We start from the raw sequence: 14,451 nt of genomic DNA, 5'->3' as shown, positions 1-14,451 counted from the left end.
TGATTGGAATGGATGTAGCGGTATTTGGATGAACTAGTTGACTAGATAACTATGCTAGGTTTTGTGGTCAAGAACTACTGATATGTGAACATTGTGTTGGAAAAACTCATATTAATGCTATCACACTGTTAGTTTCATTATAAGATGTTTGTATATTTGTCCCAACACCAAATATTTGTTTTGTTGAAGCAATCATTTATCTTCCCTTTTTTATTTTCCTTTTGGAAAAATTGGCACACTTATGTATTCAATGAAATGTTAAGTTTTGTATTTCGTAAAGTATCAAAATAATCAATTTAATGTTTTTTCTCAGGCTAACATTATCAAGAAGACTGGAACTATCGTAGTTGGCACAAATAAAAAGAAGTGGGTATGTTTGAAAACACTACAAGATCTTTCTTTTCTTTCAAAAGGAGGAAAATTTCATATGTATAATTACTGCTTTTGCATCAATTCCTTAATATGTTTGTTTTTAGAAAAATTCAATTAGTCATTTTTGATATCCCAATTTGTTCTAGTTAATGAGGATCTAATTTCTATTATTATATAGTTATAAATTTTCTTATGTGCATTTCTTGTGCAGAATTTTTAAGGAAATTGAGGTCAAGTATCGACTTCAACATGCTCGACTTTTGGATTGATGATTTCATAAAGATTTATTGCAAATTTACTGGAGATTTTAATTCCATTTAAATTAGGAGTTAATTAGTTGGTTTTATGTTGAGATTATTACATTTAGTTAGATCTCAATTTTACTTGAGATAGAAAAGATAATTTGTTTTGACATTGTTTACTTTTACAAAAACTTATTATATTGCTATTTTGTTCTTTGATTATAATATTAGAAAATATTTGTTTTATATAATATTTCTTGCTTATCATGAAGGAGATAGTTTTGAATGCATGGATTGTTTGTATGTATTTGTGTCTTGAGAAAAACTATATATAGATTTTTTCTGGGATGTTTAAGAAACTTGGTAGCGACATTAGAATATTAATATGACATTTAGATAAATATAAAATAATATCACCAATTTTTATGACATTCAGTAATAACATTTGTTGACATTAACTAAAGTGTCAGAAATTTCAATGTGACATTTTATAAATGTCACAAGTAAGTGTCTTGAAATTTGTTTTACCAACATTTAATCTAAATGTCAGAAAGTTCAAGTGACATTTCATAAATGTCGAAAAAATAAATGTCATATATCTCATACCAACATTTACCTAATTATCGAAAATAAATGTCATATATATCTCATACCGACATTTACCTAAATGTCAAAAATAAATGTCATATATTTCTTATCGACATTCACATAAATGTTAAAAAATAAATGTCGTAATAATCTTACCAACATTTACATATATGTTGCTAAGTAAATGACGCAAATTATTTTCAACATTTACCTAAATGTCACAAAATAAATGTCACAAATTCTTTCCGACAATTACCTAAATGTCGGAAAAATTCCCGACACTAAAATTTATGACATTTGGTCCAAATGTAAATAAATATCGGTAAATAAATTTGTGACATTTAAATATCATAATACGACATTTAGAAAATATCGTTGTATCTCCACTTTCTTGTAGTGTGGGTTCTTCTACCAGGTTTGCCCTTCCATATGCATTCATGGCATTATGTTAAACAAATACCAACACACAAGCAACGAAGGGAATACACAAATTCTACTAGGATTCAAAGTTTAGGAGATCACTTGCCTCAATTCAAGTCCACAATCACTCTGTAACTTAAATATTTCCTCTTTACGCGACATCCAAATGAAAGCAATGTAATCAAATAAGGATTCACACTAAGATTTCAGAATTAACAACACTCATATCAATGATTTTGAAAATGGACTGAATTGGCCCAAATACCCATTTCTGAAAATGAGGGATAATTCTGGAAATTCGTATAAAATCACATTACCCAAAGGTTTTGAAACTCCATAGTTAAAATCTCATTGAAAAAAAAGTTAAAATCATGTTCATCACTCTAATTTACTTACACAAGTTCATGAGAAAAACCCTCCATACTCGGATTTGAAACCCCGACTCCAAGATGAATTTTTTGTGAAAAACATCTTAGACATGCTTAATTTCATTAAAAAAATGAAGTTAAAATCGGCCTTGAAATCCTCAATTCATCAAACTTTAACTTTATCCGGAAAAAACTCAAATTCTCAAGCTTATACTCGGTTAATATGATGAAAATAATTGATGAATCAACAAGTTTACGCTAAAATCAGTATACCCATAACAAAAGGATGGAGTAATGCGAATGAGGTGAAGGGTTATTTTTCCACTTGGTTAATGTTAATGAATGAAAAATGGGTGAATTTGAAAAGACTATATGATGATCGTGATGTTTGTGAATTGCCTTGTTGTAACCCTTGTTTATTGATTGATAAAATGCTTGATAGCATGAAAGTGGACTTGAATTGTATTTTTTTTTTGTCTCTTCTGTGTGGTGTGATATTCTTTATGTACATTGATTTGGAACACCATGATGAGACAAGTGATAGCTAATGTTGTCGAGGTCATTGTAGGCAAATGTTATAAAGTTGAGGTCATTTTCGGCTAGTGATTGATATGAGCCGAGGTCATTTCCGGCCAGTGATGATCTGAGTCGAGGTCATTTCCAGCTAGTGATATGATATAAAGCTGATGGAAAATGGTTTCGGCTAGTGATATAAAGCTGATGGAAAATAATTTCGGTTAGTTATATGATATAAAGTCGATGGGAAATGGTTCAGGCTAGTGACATGATATAAAGTCGATAGGGAATGGTTCCGCCCAGTGACCTGATATAAAGCCAATGGAAAATGGTTTCGACTAGTGATTGATTATTGTGATTTGATGCATCATGATGCTTATGTTTGATTTACTTGTTAATTGTGATCGATACACCTCTTCAATAAAGACCTCTTTTTTTTTATCTCTCCCCCATTTCTCATTTTGTTGATTGATTGATCTACTTGACATTGAGATTGACTTACTTGATACGTGTTGGTTGTTGAATTGCAACTAGTGGACTGTAATTATTGAGCCTTGTGAGTGGTGTATCATAGAATTGTTAGGTTGGGCTGATTTTTGTGCAGGTTGTAGTTTGAGGAGGTTCTGTTGGGTTGAAAGGAGTATTCGATTTATAGCTAGTTGCCTAGTTTATTAGGTTTCTTTCTGGGTACCGTGGTATTGGTACTCACTCCTTGCTTCTACACTTGTGTAGGTTTCGAACTCGATATCGTGTGATTGCTCTTTCTCTCCCATATCTATATATGAGGCTTATCAAAGAACTATTGAGATGAAGTTGGGTTAGATGAAGGCTATGAAGATATTGATAACGAAAGAACAAATTTGAGGTACAATTCGGGAGGTGATGATGATGATCCATATTATGACTCATGAAATGTAGATAGTTTTGCTACTGAATTTGAAGGTGAGCAGGTTTGTGATGATGGAGAAGGAGCAGGAGGGCAGTTGAGGGCTTGGAAAAAGAGTAGCAGGGTAGTCTATGATCCAAATTGTGAGAAAGTTATCTGCAGGTCGGTCAAGCATTTAAAAATGTTAATAAATTTAGAGAAGATTTGACCAACTATGCATTAAAGAAAGGACTCCAGCAAGAAAAGGAGAAGAATGATAAAAAAAAAATGGGTAAGGACCTAGTGTAAGAAGTGTATAGGTCTTGATAATTATTTTCTCAAAGGGGTATGTAAAGGGCATTATTTGTAGCAGTTGCTAAAGATGGAAACAATCAAATGTTTCCAATGGCCTGGAAAATAAAGTAGAAAAAAAGGAAATATGGAGATGGTTTATGAGGATCTTGCAAGATGACTTGCAACTTGGAAATGGGGATCAAACTACTATAATCATTGATATGCAAAATGTATGATAATGTTATTTTTACTACTCTTAAACCTTTGTTCTTTTCTGCCCTTTTTTCTTGATTAAATTTAGCTTGATTTAACATGTTAATCAACTAGTATAACTAACAAGAAGTCAAAGCATAAAATTCATTGTAGAATTAGTTACTGCTTTTTCCTAGTAGTTAGTTACTGTTTATTTTGCTAAATAGTTCCCTACTATTTTTATCAATATCATACAAATTAGTTACTGTACTATTTATTTTGCTTAGTTACTACTGATTTTACATCATATAAATACCATTGTTTACGATTTTTTTGTAGGATTTGATTAGTGCTGCTGAGGAAGTATTTTCTGCTTGTAATCACAGAATGTGTGCTTGACACATTATGTTAAACTGGTCAAAGAAATGGAAGGGTTTTGAAAGAAGGAAAAGTTCTAGAAGTGTGTTAGGGAAACATTTGAATCTGAATTGAAGGTTAGGGAAGGTGAGTTAAGTAAGTTGGGTAAAAAAATTGTGAAAAATCTTATCACATATGACATTGAAAGATGGTGCAAAGTGTAGTTCAAGGAGTTCTCAAATGTGATAGTATTGATAATAATATGGCTGAAAGGTTTAATGCTTGGATATTAGCAGGCAGCTAGACATAAGACAATTGTGTTTATGCTAGAAGAAATTACAATGAAGGTGATGAATAGAATAGCTAAAATGAGGGTTTTTGCTGCAGCTTGGGTAAATGGGATATCTCCAATGGCTTTGAAGATGTATAAGAAAAAGATGAAGAAGTACCATGATCAAAAGATCGAAAAGCGAAAATTTGATCCCTGTGATTTGGTACTTCTATTCAACTCAAGGTTGCGCTTGTTTCCTGGCAAGCTCAAATCAAAGAGGACGAGACCATTCAGAGTTGTACAAGTGTTATCACACAGAGCGGTTGAACTTGAGAATGAGGAAGGAACAAGATTTAAAAGGTGAGAGTTAAATCAAGCGCTACTTGGGAGGCAACCCAAGATGTAATCGAACTAGTTTGAATTACTTTATTTTATTAACATTTTTTGTTCTTAAGTTTGATCTTTGGCTAGAATAGGGTAGTTTAGGGTCCGTGTCCAAAAGGTATCAAGAAAATGTGAAAAGAAGCCCTAATGTTTGCTATATGTGCTTGAAAGAAAGAAAAATCTCCAAAATTTCAAAGTGTAGAGGATTTTTAGCGACCAGAAGTCCTTTTAGTGACCAGATCTGCCATTATTTAAAGCCAAAAATCTGCATTCAACCCTCATTTTCTAAACGCTATTTCTCTTTAATTATAGCTCTATTTTGGGTGATTCAAAGGCTGGGTTGCTCGAAATTGGCGTGGCTATGCATTGGAGTGTTCAGGGACTGTCGGGGGACCTTCGTATGAAGTCATTTTTGAGTTTTAGCTGCTGTCCTCTTTCCTTCTTTATCTTTAATAGTGATATAAATGCATGGGCTAATTTCGAGATTCGAATTGTGTTCCGTTTTGCGGAACAAGTTTGGGGAGGTAAATGGATTATTTTTACGGATTCGATTTGAGGATTCCCGGTGCTGGTCTCACAATCCCATTTTTTAGACACGATTTTGAGCCTGTCTCCGAAAAATGCGATGTTGGTGTCAAAACGATCGTATTGACGTTGTGACTCTATTTTTGATAGCGTGATAGCGTTCCGAGGCCATATGAAAGGAAAATGCCCCCGACAATGTGATATGAAAAGTCGTGTCTTTTTTTAAAGCACAAAAAAAAATTCATTTTTCATTTACACTATTATAAAATCAATCATATACATAACTATGTTATTTTTTATTATTTTAGTTATCTTTAGTTCACTGGATAAATACTAGTATTATTATTATTATTAATGCTTTTAAATATTATGATGTTAATTTTAATATATTCATGATATAATAAAATGACTTTTAAATCTAGAAGTAAACCCAAATATTAAGAAGATGAAATTATTTTATTTACGGAATTCATGAGAAATTTAAAATATAAAATGAAAGAAAAAGAACTGTTTTGCTATATTGATTTTGACTTTTAATTAGAAATTAAATTGAAATTTACTATGCGACACTAAAAAATTTAACAAGATTTTTCGTCTTAATTTTTTTTTGTAAAAATTATAATCAAGATGATTAGTTGTTTGTTATTTAAAAATCTTAAGTTCTTAAATTATTTCAAGTGAAAATAATTTATGTTGATTATTATTTACTATATAATATATTGTGTAATTATTAGTGATATTTGACAAATGAAAAAAATATTCATATAAAAAGACTCATCATTAAATAAGATAGTATAAATCATGTTATAATTAATATATTGTTTGATAAAGGTGGTGTTTTTTTCATAAAAATAGAGGGGGATGTTTTAGTTATGACATGCACAATTTAGTTAGATTAAAATTTCTATTTAGAATATTATGCATTTCAATGTCATAACCATTAGTGATACTTTCTGGATAAATTTATCATAAGAAAAGTATATCTTTTAAAAAAAACAAAAACACAAACGAAAAACAATCATTCATTTTTATTCATACTATTACAAAATTCAACAATAACCTTATAGTTCTTTCCCTTTATTTTAATTGTCTTACTATAACTGCGCACACAAATTTAAAATAAATTATTAATTAAATCATTAAAACAAAAAAAATATGCACATAAATGTGAAAAATTTGTTCCAACAAATTTTTTTAAAAAAAACTATATAAACTATGTAGAAAAATGATTTTTTTTAAAAACAAGTCAAAAAGTAAGATAATCATTTAATAATATTATCCCAACATATATAATTTTGTCCACTATGATTTTATTATAACAGAAAAGGATCAATGTCACTGTGAATTTATCGTTTTATTGTAGTAATGATATTTGACAAGTATAAAAAAAAATTCTTTGCCAAGTAAGTTGTCACGTGGAAATGAACATACTGATTAATGAAAAAGTAAAAAAAAACCTAACAGGGGGATTCACACAGGAAAAAACATTTGACAGTTAGGCGATCACAAATAACGTGGTGATGATATGTCGTTTAGGAAGGTGGATAATATTTGACAAGTGGAAAGAAAGTATTCACGCAAAAAAAAAATCAGTGGATAATTTATCATAAGTCGCATAGAAATGAACATATTGGTAAATTGATTGGGGAATTCAAACGAGAAAAAACAGGTTAACAACTAGGCAATTACGAATAATGTGATAATGATATGTCGTTTAATGAGGTGGAGGTAATATTTGACAAGTGAAAAAAAATACTCACACGAAAAAGAGCAATCGTTAGATAATCTATCATAAGTCACGTGAAAATGAATGTGTTGTTTAATAGGGTAGGATTATATTTTCGTGTAAGAAAAATATATGCACGATAAAAATTTATCATCGGATAATTTACTATGAATCATGTGACAATGAATGTGTCAACTAATGATATAAGGATGATATTTGTTGAGTGGAAAAAAAAATTCCACACTACAAAGATTTTTTACTAGATAAGCTATTACGAATTATAGGATAACGAATATATGTCGTTTTATGGATACATGATATATTTGTAAGATGGGAGAAAAATATTCACGCAAAAAAAATCACCAAATAAGTTATCATGAAGTTAAATTGAATTTAAAATTAAAAATTAAAAATACAAGTGTACTGTTTGGTTGCACAAGTGTAAATCATAAGGTTATAAATTAAAAAAATTATATTAGCCATATAAGGGTCTTTATAAATGATATTAAATTGAAAATTTCAGATGTATATTCTCATTTTAAAATATATTAATTAATAAACATATGTTCTTAACTAATATTATAAAAATAATTGATTTATATTTTCAATTTAGTATATTTTAATTGAATTAATCATAAAAATTAAAAGTACAAAAAATTTATCAACATCTTGAAATGCATGTTTGACAAAAAGATTAATATTATAAATATAATTTCACAAAATTATAAAACATTTGACAAATGGTTTTTGCTCTCGTATTGCGGGTTTTCCATTTCGTTCAGTTACTTTCAAAAAAGTAATCTTTCTCGATAAAGTCGGTTGATTAGGATAAAATTGTATCCCTTAGGAACCGTACATGCGCCTTGGTTCAATTATTTTTGCTTTTTTTTTTTTGCAAAAAACTTTTGAAAAAGTCTTTGAAGAGCCTTTGCATAGTCTATGAAAAAAATCGAGTCAATGCTCTTAAAACAAATGAAATTGAAAATATAACATAAATTTTTAATTCAAAACAAAAAATTTCACATAATACTCTTATGTCAAATTTCAGAACAAACATACATAAATATGATTTAAAAGAAAAGGAAAACGTAAGTCTATAACTTTATTCAACAATGTATTCTACTTTAATTTAAAAATTAGAATACTAACAAAATTATACTAATGAATTTTATTTTAGACAATACGAAAAATTGCATGAAATCACATGAAGTAAATGTTGAGAATGATAAATAAATGAAGTATAAATAATATAAAATAAGAAAAAAAATAGAAAATATTGGAATATTAAAATTAAAAAGAATTTAAAATAATAAAAGTAAAAAATACATTAAAACGAAAAAATAAAAATAGAAATAAAAGGAAGAAATTAAAAAGTAACCAGTTTGTAAGTACAACATGTAATTAATAGCAATTCACAGTCTTCCCCTGTGAATTGGAAAGTGTAATTACCCCTTGTCAATTACACTCAATTACTTGTTTACTAGGTAATTACATGACTAATCAAACATGACATACAATGTAATTACACCCAATTGCACCAAATCCAATTATTAGGGTGGCCTTCCAAACAGGCCCTTAGTATATTTCTTATTAATGGTTCCCTTGTGTGTATGATAAACCTTCAAACACCCATCATTGAGAAAGGTAAATTATTCACGTATAAAAGTTGTATGCGTAATTAATATCATATTCCCTAGCAAATTTGTTACTTATAAAATTAAGATATTCTATAACTAAACTTGCATAACTAATTTTTTTTTTAAAACTTATTTATGTATTATTTAATATATGCATAAACCGCTCTTACCTTCACGTTTTTAGCACCAATGTACAATGATGCCTCCAAGCACCTTCACTTTTTATTTGATTTTTCTTTTATTTATAAGTAATCATTTAATTAACTAGAGTACTATTAGTTCAAATTTTCAATGAACCATTAAAAAATAATTCAATGAAAAAAATAATAACGAACAAGTAAAAGAAAATAGAAAAATTATAAAGAAAATATTATCCAAATCAAATGGCATGTTATATTTTTATTACTAGATATAGGAGCCCGTGCTAACATAGACCCAATATATGTTATATTTTTGTCTTAATTAATGTGATACATATAAAATTTAGACATTCAATCAAATTTTAATATGATTTTAATATTTTAAGTTGTTATCTATTATGATTTATACTAATTTTTTATAATTAAATAATACATGTTACTCTCTATGTCCCAATTTATGTGGCACTAAAATGATAGAATTTTGAAAATTTATATGTTTTTAATTTTAATTTGTTAATTATTATCATTAAATTACTTTTTATGTCATTTCAAATAATATATGTTACTTTTCTGTCCTAATTTGTGCTGCAGTGATAGAATTTCGGGAGTCAATCACATTTTTTGTCTTTTAAATATTTGAAGTTGTTAATAATTGTGATTTATAATACTTTTTATATAATTTTCAAATAATATGTGCTACTTCCTCTTTCCGAATTTATGTGTCACTAATAGAATTTCGAGTGTCAGTAAATATTTTTATGTCTTCCAAATATTTTCAATTACTAATTATTGTAACTTACAATATTTTTTACGTAATTTTAAAAATATAAATAAATGATTTTAGCCTTAATTATTAAAAAAGATCACCTAAATGAAGCTCCACCAAATGCGTTAAAGTAATTGTCAAATGTTGCCCCTTTCTAGATCTTGTAACCATAAGGGGCCGTTTGGTTACTGTATAAGTTGCATTTTATCCATGTATAAAAAAGTTGCATTACTTTTACCATGTTTGGTAGAATTATTTTTTTAGGTGGAAAGTCAACATAACTTATACCATGTTTGGTTGGTAGAATTCTAAATATTGTATAAAAGTTATTCATGTGTTAATTTTATACGGTGTTTGGTTGTGTTTTTTTAGTAGTCCTACATAAGTAATACCAACATAACTTATGAGGGAATCTATGTATAAGTTATGCAGGGTAGAAGGTGGAATAAGTTATGCAGGTTTTAGTTATACATGTATTAAAATAGTAAATTACACATTTTACCCCTTATTAGGATTTATTTTTTAAATTATTTTTCATTTGAAAATGTTATCCAACTATGCTATTTTCCTAACTTTTTTTTAATACTATAACAACTTTTTTTTTTGTTTTCATTTGAAATCCAAATGTAATATTTTATTAATATTACAAATTGAATTGTATATAGCGTTATATATTATTAAATATATTCCACTTCTTTAATTAACATGTATTATTATTTTGTTTAGGATGTGAATTTATACATAATTCATTTATTTGGTATATTAAAACTGTATAAACAGTATATACAACATATTGATACTATATTTACATTATATAAAATAGGATATTATAATGTACTTGAAATATATTAATCGTATTTTATTTTTATAAGTTATAAACATAAAAAAATAACAAAATGAAAAAATAGCATTCCCAATTAAGTATAGACGGAGAATTTTTTTTCTTTACTTTTTATTCAAAAAGAGGGAGAATTTATACTATTTGCTTACTTATTTATTTGTAAGTAAATATTTATTAATTTACAACAAATTCAATATTTATTAGTTAATAATTTATGCATTGTGATCTCTACATAATTAAATAATATATGCATAACTAATACTTGCATAATTAAACCCTGCATAACTAAATCCTACATAACTAATACCTGCATAACTAATACCTGCATAATTAAACCCTGCATAACTAATACCTACATAACTAAACTCTGCATAACTAATACCTGCATAACTAAACCCTACATAACTAATACCTGCATAACTCTAACTAGTAACCAAACGGCCCCTAAGAGTTTTAGTGACATTGTACATTTTCATAATAACAGAACAGTTGTTTAAGTTATGCACCAATCAGGTTTTACTTTATTTTATTGAAATGACCAAACTGTCCTTCCATGCCAAAGCAGACACGTTGACCTGTTGCCTGCTTTGGCATGGAAACTCCTTGTATTTTCAACCCTACACTCTAATTTACTGTCCAAATATAAAGATCTCTACTTTTTCAAACAACCAATTTCAACTCAATTATCTATTTTACTCTCTAAAAACATATATTCTTCTCTCTCATCAATATTATATTATTATTTCTATTTATATTTCATTTTTTGTTTCATAATATAAATATGTTTTTTTTCTCAAAATATTCACCCTATATAATTTTCATGTAATATAATATTTTTTTTCAAAGTTTTTATTTAATATAATATTATATTTTATTCTAAAATTTTAAAAGAACCACTACGAATAATTGAAAAAAGAAATCAACAAGCACCACCACGATCACAAGCACAACAATTCTTTGGATCATACACTATTTTTTTCGGATATTGTTAAATCTGAAAATGACCTACATGTTTACTAAATTATTGTTGTGATTTTTAAAATTATTATGTATTGTATTGTATTGTATTGTATTTTATTGTTATCTTGTATTTAAATGATTATGTTATGTATTATATTTTTTAAATTAAAATTTTCATCTTAACATTTAAATTTTGTGCATTCCTTATAGTGAAAATTAATAATAATATCAAATTATCACTTAAAGTGACGAAAATAATTTTTTTTATTTACAATATTGTTAATTAGGGATGAAAGTAGTATACATTAAATATATTTTTTTAAATGTCGTATTACATTTAAAAAGAATTACAAATATTGGAAATTTAATTAGTAATCTTATATGAAAAATAATATGTTAATTACAAAATAATAGAAATAATATTAAAATAATAAAAAAGTGAAATAGTGAGGATGAGTAGTAGTTCTCCAAATTTGAAGAACTACTATCCATCTCTTTATCAGTAGAGAATAGAGAGATTTTTAGAGTGTGGTTGGAGATCTAATTCTCTATTTTACTCTCCAAATATAGAGAATGAAGAGTAAAATAGAGTGGTGTTGGAGATGGTCTTATAAGATAGTTAAATTATTGTAACTTATAATATTTTTTACGAAATTTTTAAATAAATAATAAATTTTAAAAATACAAACAAATAACTCTAGCCTTAATTATTAAAATCACCTAAATGAAGCTCCACCAAATGCGTTAAAGTAGCTGCCAATTGTTGCCCATTTCTAGATTTTGTAACCATAAGAGTTAATGACATTGTACCTTTTCATAGTAGTGAAACATATTTGTTGTTTAAGTTATGCACCAATCGTGTTTTATTTTATTTTATTGAAATGATCAAACTGTCCTTCCAGGCCAAAGAAGCATGCTGACCTGCTACTTGCTTTGGCATGGAAACTCCCTCTTATAAGATGGTTAATTATGAGACAATGTTTTGGTACATATCTACGATGACTTTCTTATTATCGTCACTAAAAATATACGTTTTTGTGGCGACCTAGAGGGTTGCCACTAAAACTATTACTGTAATGACATGTTAGGTCGTTGTGGGTACTAAAGCTTCTTATTTCATAAAAGACTCTTTCGGTAGATTTTAAATAAGAATTTTGAACTATTCGTTTAACTATAGTTATTTAGTTGAAGAATATTTATTATGTAATTAATTTAGTTGGTGGTTAATGAGTCAAATCCATAATTTATTTAAGCGAAACTTTCGCAAATAGCCCACTATAATCAACTTAAGTATGCTTCATAGCTATAGTTTGCATATTCAAGGACTATAGTTACACTTTAAACTGCCTCATTTGTATAATTCACATATTTGTATAATTCGAAGGTTTGTATAATTCACGGGTACATTTGTATAATTCAGTTATTTTATAGAAATTCAAAATAACAAATTTATACAATTACTAACATCAGAAGTGTAAATAGTTATACAAATTATACTATACATGTAACATCTCGCAATTTGAAATAGTTAGGAAGAAGCTAAGAACTGGAAATAGTCATTTCTGGAAATAATGAAAATCTGAAAATTTGTTTAAGTTAGGAAAAGTTGAGTTTTGATCAAATTCAAGTGGCCATAATTCCTAGCTCAGGATGAGTTAGGTGTACTTCCATATATGGTTGGAAATCTCTTGGAATGTTCTTTCCAATGCCGTCGAGTTTGCGCGATTCTGAGTTCGTATGAGTAAGTTATGCCCTTTGGAAGTTGTGTTGTTCGGATAAGGAAAGTCCAATCCGGATTTTGGAAGGGTAGTTTGGTCTTTTCCTTACCCAACTTAATTAATTCGTTTTTAAGAGTTTAATTGGGGTAAAGTCAGATTTTAGTCAATTTTAGAAAAGTGAATTTCACGCTAGGGCTTGGAGAAAGGAGAAGAACATTCAAGATTCGTTCAAGATTCGTCGAGATTAGCTTGTGGATTTCGTCGGGGGTAATCCCTACAAGGTATGTAGGATCACATAGCGTTGGGTCCATTCACCCACGCGCCAATCATGTTTAATTCACTGATATTCGTCCAAAAAGAGTTAGAATTTGATGTTCTTGAGTTGTATTCTTGAATTGTTTTCATTCCTGAACTTACATGTGATTGATGGGTTTTCTTGAGACGTCTTAGTGATGTTAAGAGTTGTTTCGAGTTAGATTCTAGTGTACAGGTGTTGGGTTTCTGAATCTAAGAAAGTATTGAGAAAAGGAATCAATTTAAAACGATTAAGGATTAGAAAACGAGTTGAAAAACTCATTAGACGCACCTGGGGAGGGCCAGGCATGTCGCACCCCCATAACGCCAAGAGGCTGGGGTGGCGCGCCTGCAGTGCACCCAAAGTGAGCCCCAGAAAGTTGGGGCCTGGCGCGGCGTGCCCCGGATGCGCCCGGATCGTCGCTTTTCACCTAGTTTTCGTCATTCCGTCCGTTTAAGCCTTTCCAAAGTATATTAACACTTCCTATTGATTCTAACTACTCTGAATGACTTCTAAACATCTAGAAATCATCCAGAAACGTGAATTACAACCTTGAATCTATAACTTCAAATTCATGGAAAGTTAAGAGCCAAGTCTAGGAAGTTCTTAGAGTCTTTTCAAGAAGTCTTTTGCAAATGCTTTTAACTTTGTTTTAAGACTTAAAGTTCAAAGATGAGTAAAGAGTAAATAGTAAAGTTTGAAGTTCTTTTCTTCAAAAGTATATGAGGACTATGTATTCTCAAAGGGTTTAAAATGTTTTCATATTTAAACAATAAAGGAAACCTCTATTTCCAAAGAGCCTTCGAGCTAGTTTTCAGAAAAGAGTAATCGCTTTCTAAATGAAGCAAGAGGGGAAACTTTGATTTCCAAGATAGCCTTTGAGCTAAGTTTTTGAGAACTAATCTCAAATCACAGAAGACGTATGTTTTAAACATAAGAGCTAATATTATATTTTTGGGAGTAGTATTGAGCAC

At 28.7% G+C, this 14,451-nt stretch overlaps 1 long non-coding RNA gene across 1 annotated transcript; it reads left to right on the top strand.

The window, feature by feature from the left end:
* Positions 1–317: 317 nt before the first annotated feature.
* Positions 318–622, top strand: LOC107058559 (uncharacterized). The gene is made up of 2 exons (XR_001472115.1): positions 318–370; positions 584–622. It is a non-coding gene; the product is annotated as an uncharacterized lncRNA (long non-coding RNA).
* The last annotated feature ends 13,829 nt before the right edge of the window (positions 623–14,451 follow it).

This window comes from Solanum tuberosum, unplaced genomic scaffold (genome assembly GCF_000226075.1).
Source record: "Solanum tuberosum cultivar DM 1-3 516 R44 unplaced genomic scaffold, SolTub_3.0 scf00547, whole genome shotgun sequence".
NCBI lineage: Eukaryota > Viridiplantae > Streptophyta > Magnoliopsida > Solanales > Solanaceae > Solanum > Solanum tuberosum.
This window is presented reverse-complemented; position numbering and strand designations above follow the sequence as displayed.